This window comes from Mauremys mutica, chromosome 2 (genome assembly GCF_020497125.1).
Source record: "Mauremys mutica isolate MM-2020 ecotype Southern chromosome 2, ASM2049712v1, whole genome shotgun sequence".
NCBI lineage: Eukaryota > Metazoa > Chordata > Testudines > Geoemydidae > Mauremys > Mauremys mutica.
Window position 1 is genome coordinate 45,798,692 of NC_059073.1, and position 8,553 is coordinate 45,807,244.

Below are 8,553 nucleotides of genomic sequence, written 5' to 3' on the forward strand. Positions count from 1 at the left end.
CCACATTAAATTTCAGTTGCCATTTTGTCGCCCAATCACTTAGTTTTGTGAGATCTTTTTGAAGTTCTTCACAGTCTGCTTTGGTCTTAACTATCTTGAGCAGTTTAGTATCATCTGCAAACTTTGCCACCTCACTGTTTACCCCTTTCTCCAGATCATTTATGAATAAATTGAATAGGATTGGTCCTAGGACTGACCCTTGGGGAACACCAGTAGTTACCCCTCTCCATTCTGAGAATTTATCATGAATTCCTACCCTTTGTTCCCTGTCTTTTAACCAGTTCTCAATCCATGAAAGGACCTTCCCTTTTATCCCATGACAGCTTAATTTACGTAACAGCCTTTGGTGAGAGGCTTGTCAAAGGCTTTCAGGAAATCTAAGTATACTATGTCCACCGGATCCCCCTGGTCCACATGTTGGTTGACCCCTTCAAAGAACTCTAATAGATTAGTAAGACACGATTTCCCTTTACAGAAACCATGTTGACTATTGCTCAACAGTTTATGTTTTTCTATGTGTCTGACAGTTTTATTCTTAACTATTGTTTTGACTAATTTTCCCGGTACTGACGTTAGACTTACCGGTCTGTAATTGCCGGGATCACCTCTAGAGCCCTTTTTAAATATTGGCGTTACATTAGCTAACTTCCAGTCATTGGGTACCGAAGCCAATTTAAAGGACAGGTTACAAATCTTAGTTAATAGTTCCGCAACTTCACATTTGAGTTCTTTCAGAACTCTTAGGTGAATGCCATCGGGTCCCGGTGACTTGTTAATGTTGAGTTTATCAATTAATTCCAAAACCTCCTTTAGTGACACTTTAATCTGTGACAGTTCCTCAGATTTGTCACCTACAAAAGCCAGCTCAGGTTTGGGAATCTCCCTAACCTCTTCAGCCGTGAAGACTGAAGCAAAGAATCCATTTAGTTTCTCCGTAATGACTTTATCGTCTTTAAGCACTCCTTTTGTATCTCGATCATCAAGGGGCCCCACTGGTTGTTTAGCAGGCTTCCTGCTTATGATGTACTTAAAAAACATTTTACCACCACCTTTGGAGTTTTTGGTTACCTTTGGAGTTTAACGGGTGTGAACTCTGCACGGACTCTGATCATGGAATCACTAGTGCTATATCATCATAGGTAAAACAGGCAAACACTGCTTTTTCAGAAGCTACAATGAGTTTCATAAGTACAACAAGCAAGCAAAAAAACCTGAATAATGAAAAAAAGACTCAAGTTAGCACCATATTCTATATCTGCCATTTATTAACAGAGCTGCCCACTCCCGTGTCTACTCTTTCATTGAATTTTAGCCATCACATTGTTTGCTTTGCACCAGGCTGACATAAACCAGCTTCCTCATAGGAACATTTGGGCAATGCCCTTGGCCATAACAGAGTGGCCAAACTATTATCTGGCTCCTGATACTGCTTCCCTTCAAGTCTGTTTCTTCCTCTCTGGTTGAAAAGAGCTTGTTCCTTGGGTAAACAATACAAAAGGAGTGGAAGTTAGCAGATGAGCATTCCGCTCCATTTAAACAGCATAGGATAGAGCATTGAAATCGGAAAGTTGTGAATGAGAGCTGGAGACGATAAAGTGTTCTGCCAATAAGGAGACGCGGGGAGAAAACAAGCAAGCAGGGAAGGAATGGCAGTGGGAGGCAGGGAAGGGTTTTCCTCTCCTAGCAGATCTGCATAAGAGAAGTGGAAATGAGGTGTAGAAAAGAGAATGCCTAGAAAGGGGGAAAAAACCCACAAGAAGGAACAAAGAAAATTACTGCCATGGGCTGCCCCAAGAGACAGGTGTTTACGTAAAGGTGCGTTGAGGTGGGGGGAGCAACAAACACAACAGCACTTGTTTGGGAATTTCATTTTGAGTTAGAAGAGGAAATATAAGAGGGGGATGAGAGGGAAAGTGATGCACATGATGTGGCAATGCAAAGGTAAGAGTGGTGCTGAGTGAATGGGAAGGTGGTACTTGCACTCTGATACTTAAAGGATTACCCTTGCTATGGGGAGAATAGGGCAGGGGAGTGGTACATCTTTTAGGTGACAAATCTGAGGAACTGTCCCAGATTGAGGTGTCATTAGAGGAGGTTTTAGAACAAATTGATAAACTGAACAGTAATAAGTCACCAGGACCAGATGATAATCACCCAAGAGTTCTGAAGGAACTCAAATGCGAAACTGCAGAACTACTAACTGTGGTTTGTAACCTATCATTTAAATCAGCTTCTGTACCAAATGACTGGAGGATAGTTAATGTGATGCCAATTTTTTTTAAAGGGCTCCAGAGAACACCCCGGTAATTACAAGCTAGTAAGCCTGACTTCAGTACTTGGCAAACTGGTTGAAACTATAATAAAGAACAAAATTGTTAACACATAGATAAACATAATTTGCTGGGGGAATAGTCAACATGGTTTCAGTAAAGGGAAATCATGCCTCACCAATCTACTAGAATTCTTTGAGGGGGGGTCAACAAGCATGTGGATAAGGGGACTCCAGTGGATATAGTGTATTTAGATTTTCAAAAAGCCTTTGACAAGGTCCCTCACCAAAGGCTCTTAAGCAAAGTAAGCTGTCATGGGATAAGAGGGAAGGTCCTCTCATGGATTGGCAACTGGTTGAAAGATAGGAAACAAAGGATAGGAATAAATGGTTAATTTTCAGAATGAAGAGAGGTAAATAGTGGTGTCCCCCAGAGGTCTGTATTGGGCCCAGTCTTATTTAACATATTCATAAATGATCTGGAAAAGCGGGTAAACAGTGAGGTGGCCAAATTTTCAGATGATACAAAACTACTCAAGATAGTTAAGTCCCAGGCAGATTGCGAAGAGCTACAAAAAGATCTCTTAAAACTGGGTGACTGGGCAACAAAATGGCAGATGAAATTTAATGTTGATAAATGCAAAATAATGCTCATGGGAAAACAATCTCAACTGCACATATAAAATGATGAGGTCTATGTTATCACTCAAGAGAGAGATCTTGGAGTCACTGTGGATAGTTCTCTGAAGACATCCACTATCCATTAAGAAAGAGATAGATAATAAGACAGAAAATATCATATTGAAATGGAAAGCTCACTCTCCCATTGAACCTTTTCTGCCAATGGACTTTGTTTTTTGCCCTACCTGTGGTTTCTTTAGTGAAGATAACACAACGCATCTGCTACAGCTGACATGGAGCTGGTTTCAGCACCTGGACCAACAAAGCATTTAAAAGAGCCCAAAACACACAGCATCATCCACTTTCCATTAATGTAATGCAAAACAAAGACATTTTAAAATTGAGATGTTTAAAAAAAAGAATCTATACATGCCAAGGAGGAAGGTAATTTTCATCATTGTTTAAAGAGATCAGGAACTAGTTTCAAACTTTGGCTTCTATAAGCCAGTAGTTAAAATTATCAGTTGTTATTATTAAGACAATGTTGTTTATTGACAATTCTAATTTACATATCACCTGATAAAAGCCTGGTGGGATAGAAGGGGGATGGGAAGTGAACAATTACTACTTCATCCATTGGGAAAGTTTTCTATAACAGAAAAATTAAAAATCATCGATAATGTTAAACTAAAGAGTGTAATAAGTACTAGCAGTGTTAGTATTTTACAACAGTGGGGAAAAAAGTTGCAACTGCAATGTGTGTGTACATAATTAAAATTAGAGTACAAGCTCTTACAGGGAGGGGCAATAACGATTTGTTTGCATGGCAATGAAACATGCTGTCAGTGCTGAAAAAATAATTTACCCCCGAACATACTGGCTAGCCAGTTTCCTGGGTTAAAGGTGAACATCTAGAGATGTCCTTGCTGTAGATGAGAAAGGATGTGGTTTCGTAGGAAGTGGGACTTATACAGAATTCAGACTCACCCCGCTTTACCCACGGAATGAGAAACAAAACTTGGAGAGTGACAGTAGCGACTCTGTCCTGGCACAGATCCCAAAATTTGGAGGCTCTGCATTTGGCAGTTAGTTGGGTGTTTTAAAATGAAAATAGGGCTGTGGAGAAAGAAGGGTGAGAGACAAGAATGGACTTCAATGCAGAATTCAAAGGATGAATAAACTCATCCCAAAGTATGCTTCCCTTTAAGCAAGCAAACTTTAAAGAAGAGGAACTGATAACTGTTCAAAAGAGTTAAGTAGCAGCCAATAAGATTATTCAAATTCTCCATTAACATGACTAACCTTTAGCATAATAATAATGAAAAAACTCTGATCCCTTAGTCTTCCAGACATTTAAAAATATTTTAAACATAAAAAAAAAGCAAAATACTGCTGAGAGAAAATGTTATTTCACTTCAAAGGCCTGGTATTTAGAATGGACCTTGCTTGGCCTCCTTTTTTTGCCTAAGCAAATGCCTGAAAGCCAAAGTGAGGACACAAATTGTCTGATGTCTGAGCAGATTCACTTAAGGCAGTGGCTCTTAACCTTTCCAGACCACTGTACCCCTTTCAGGAGTCTGATTTATCTTGTGTACCCCAAGTTTCTCCTCACTTTAAAACTACTTGCTTACAAAATCAGATATGAAAATACAAAAGTGTGATAGCACACCATTACTGAAAAATTGCTCACTTTCTCATTTTTACCATATTATAAAAAATAAATTGGATTTAAATATTCTACTTACATTTCAGTGTATAGTATATAAAACAATATAAACAAGCCATTATCTGTATGAAATTTTAGTTTGTACTGACTTCGCTAGTGTTTTTTGTATTATCTAGATTAGTTGATGTGCCCCCGGAAGATCTCTGTGGACCCCCAGGGGTATGTGTACCCCTGGTTGAGAACCACTAGCTTAGACCATGTCTACATGAGATGTTAAACTGGATGAGTATGTTTGCACTAAATATAGCAAATTAACTAATCGAACTGAAGTGTGGCCCACACTGCTTTATTATACTGATGTAAGGTAGTTTGTTAATCACTGTGTCCACACAGCTCTGCACTTCTCTGAATTAACCGTACAGCCTTCTGAGCAGATATCTCATGGTGCATGATCTACCACTTGCCTCTATGCATTCTGGGATTTTCTTCCATTATATTGCATTGCATTATAGCAGGGGTCCCCGCCGTGGCGCCCGTGGGGGCATCTTAATGCACCCATGTCATGGCCCCCGGGAGAGCACCCGCCGAAATGCCGCAGCAGCATTTTGGCGGGGACGCCTCTCAATGACGACGCTTGTCGCCGACAAGTGACGTCATTGAGAGGCGTCGCTCCCGAATTTCAGCGGGGACGCCTCTCGATGACATCGCTTGTCAACGGCAAGTGATGTCGAGAGGCATCGCCGCCGAAATGCCGCCGAAATTCGGCAGTGGTCCTTTGGCTGGCGCCCAGCCAAAAAGGTTGGGGACCACTGCATTATAGAATGCCTACCAGAAGCTACAGGAATTCTGAGACTTCGGGACAAATTAATAAACTCTCATGATTCCTCCCCGGTATTCCATAATTCATCTGTATTTTGCTACCACCATTTTTTATTTGCTGTCAGGCAGCATGGATGACACATTGCTGAGCACTGTGATAATGATAGTCATTAGAATAAACAGGATGATGCACATATTGGCAAATACACAGCTGACTGGATTTGGGTCAGAGGGTTTTGGATGCCATGGAAATATGACTACTGGTGGAGGAGGGGCAGAAGGATGAAATTGAGCAGTTACTTCTGCAGCTTTACTCAGTAGAGTACTACTTCTTGGCTCAGTCAACTAGCACTGACTGGGGGAACAGGATAATGATACAGAACTGGGATAACCAGCGGCAGTTGCATAACTTCAGGATGTGGAAGACTATTTTCCTACAGTTCTGTGCAGAGCTCACTCTGGAGCTGCACCGGCAGAACACCAACATGAGCTTTCCCCTCAGTGTGGAGAAAGGTGGCCATCACAACTGGGAAGTTCACCATGCCCGCTGGCTCCTGGTCAGTAACTAATCAGTGTGGTATTGGTAGATCAACAGTTATGGGTGTTGTCATGGAGGTGTGCAGTACTATTCACCAGCAACCACACACTGCACCATAGTAACTCTAACTCAGGAACCAATCCATGCAACAAACCTCAATGCCAACTCTGCCCACATATCTACACCAGAGACATCATCACAGGACCTAACCGGATCAGCCACAACATCACCCGTTCATTCATCTGCACATCCACCAATGTAATATACGCCATCATGTGCCAGCAATGCCCCTCTGCTATGTACATCAGCCAAACTGGACAGTCCCTACGTAAAAGGATAAATGGACACAAGTCCATATTAGAAATGGCAGTATACAAAAACCTGTAGGAGAACACTTCAGTCTCCCTGGACACACAATAGCAGATTGTTTATTGCCAACGAAGCATGGTGCTAGTGCCCCGGATCAATGGTTACAGGTACACTTACACATGTATGCCCATGACAATAGACACCTGTAGCTCAGCCCAACATGCACAGCAAAATAAACCAATGTTTGCATCAGCCAAGTTTCTGAAAAAGTTTAACAATGCTGAGGATGTGATTAGAAATGCCTTGCAATCTCTATGCATTTTGGAATTCCTGTGGAGCCTGATTTTGGCAATTTACCTTAACAGTTAACTGTACCTAAAATCTCATTTGTAGCAATGTATTATGACCCAAAATACATTTTTCTACTGCTGTTTTTGTCTGTTGCTACAACATGCTTACCATGCAATGTGTTTGAGTTGTTTTCATGCACTGTGATGCTGACATGGGTGGAACAATGATAGACAAGGAGGGAAAGGAGTGAATAGCATGCAGTTCTGAAAGAATGGGATAGGGGCAGTCCAGGTGGCTGATGACTGGGGGATTAGGCACTTGAGGGAAAGCCTTTATAGCTTTAACACTCCAGCCTGGATGCCAGTTTTTTGGGGGGTGGGGAGGTTGCAATTAAAAGCAGAGCAGGCAAAACATGGAGACAGACTGTCGGAAGCTGGACGTGATCACTCAATAATTGCCTGTTTTGTTCATTCCCTCTGAAGCACCTGGTGTTGGACCCTGAAGACAGGATACTGGGCTAGATGGATCATTGGTCTGATCCACTATGGCCTCTCTTATGTTATTACTGTAATTAGAAAAGCTTAAATCCCCTCTCCCTGTACAGCTAATTGTAATACAGCACAATACTTACTAGCAGAGGTCCCCTTTGAAGTATTTTCAGGGTGGCTGTACTTGTGGGACTCTTATGCAGTCTGAGTTCACCATGCCCTACAGTTCCTGGCTGTCTGGAAAACTGTGCTCCTGCTCAGACCCCATACTATATGTGAGGTCTAAAGACACTTACTATGCTGTCCTGGGGTGCTTGCACTGTTGTCTGGTTTGCTTTCTGGAAAAAAAATGTCCACCACATCATTCTTTGGGGGTGGGGGAGTGGAAACAGTCAAGCTGCTCATAATATGGACAAGTAGTAGGAGCATTACCAGAGGTCCTGTTCTTGTCCCTTGTCTTCAAATACTTCTGCAGAAGTTCCTTTGTTTTGACTTGGTACTGGGACAAGATCTGGGAGCAGCCACTCACCTTCATTTGCTCTGACAGCATCTTGTAGATGACTGCATTCCAGTTACACTTCTCTCCAGCTAGGACTGGATATGCAGCTCCCCGTAGGTGGTAATCAAGACCAGGAACTGTGAAGGGATCCATGCCAAAGTGGGCAGCGTTGGGGCAGCAGCATCACTACTATCCTGGGAATACAACTGAATGTGTTAACTCAGCACTACGTGGTATTGAAGCGCATGGTGAAGATGATGCTCCCCCTCTGGCGGTGGAGACACAAAGGTAAACTGATTCAGGCATAAAGCAGTTCACTATGGGATAGCAGGGAATGCTTGATAGAAGCTAGGTAGTTAGGAATGTGTCCACATGAACCTTAGAGGAATTATATCCTGAAGAGTTACTCCTGTTTCAAAGAGGATTAATTACTGTTACCTAAGAAACCAATTTTGATTAAATGATACTTGTACATGGATACAAAGCACTTAAAAAAAAACCAAAAAAACAACAACCCCAAACTAAAATTAATCTTATACAACTTCCCAAAGTAAAAGCCCATAGAAATGTACATCTATACCTGCAAAATGGCACCTCCAGGCAGTTGTGGTTATAAGGGAAACTGAATACAAAAAACCCCATCAAATCCTTAAAACCACAACCTTAAGTATCAAAGTAGACACCGTAGCAAGTGTCATAATTTAAGATTAGTGCTCCTCTTTTCCTTCAAAGAATCCTGGCCAACAGTGATTATATTCACTTTAACATGGATATATCTTCAGAATATGAATTAAATATAAATTGTAAAGTTGAACTGCTTAACTTCTATTTAACAAGTGTTGTGAAAAGTTATTCAGGGCAGCTTCTACAGAATTAGTGTGTTTTCTTCAGTACCTCCATCTAGGAGGCATTTATTTTTGTAGTAGAAGCAGAAGTGGTGGGGTTATTATATACCACTGCTAGAGAACTAACCACAGTGCATTGGGGCTCACATCATCTATCCCGTAAGACAGATAGAAGTAAACACCACACATTTGAAGGTTAGGTTGCAGC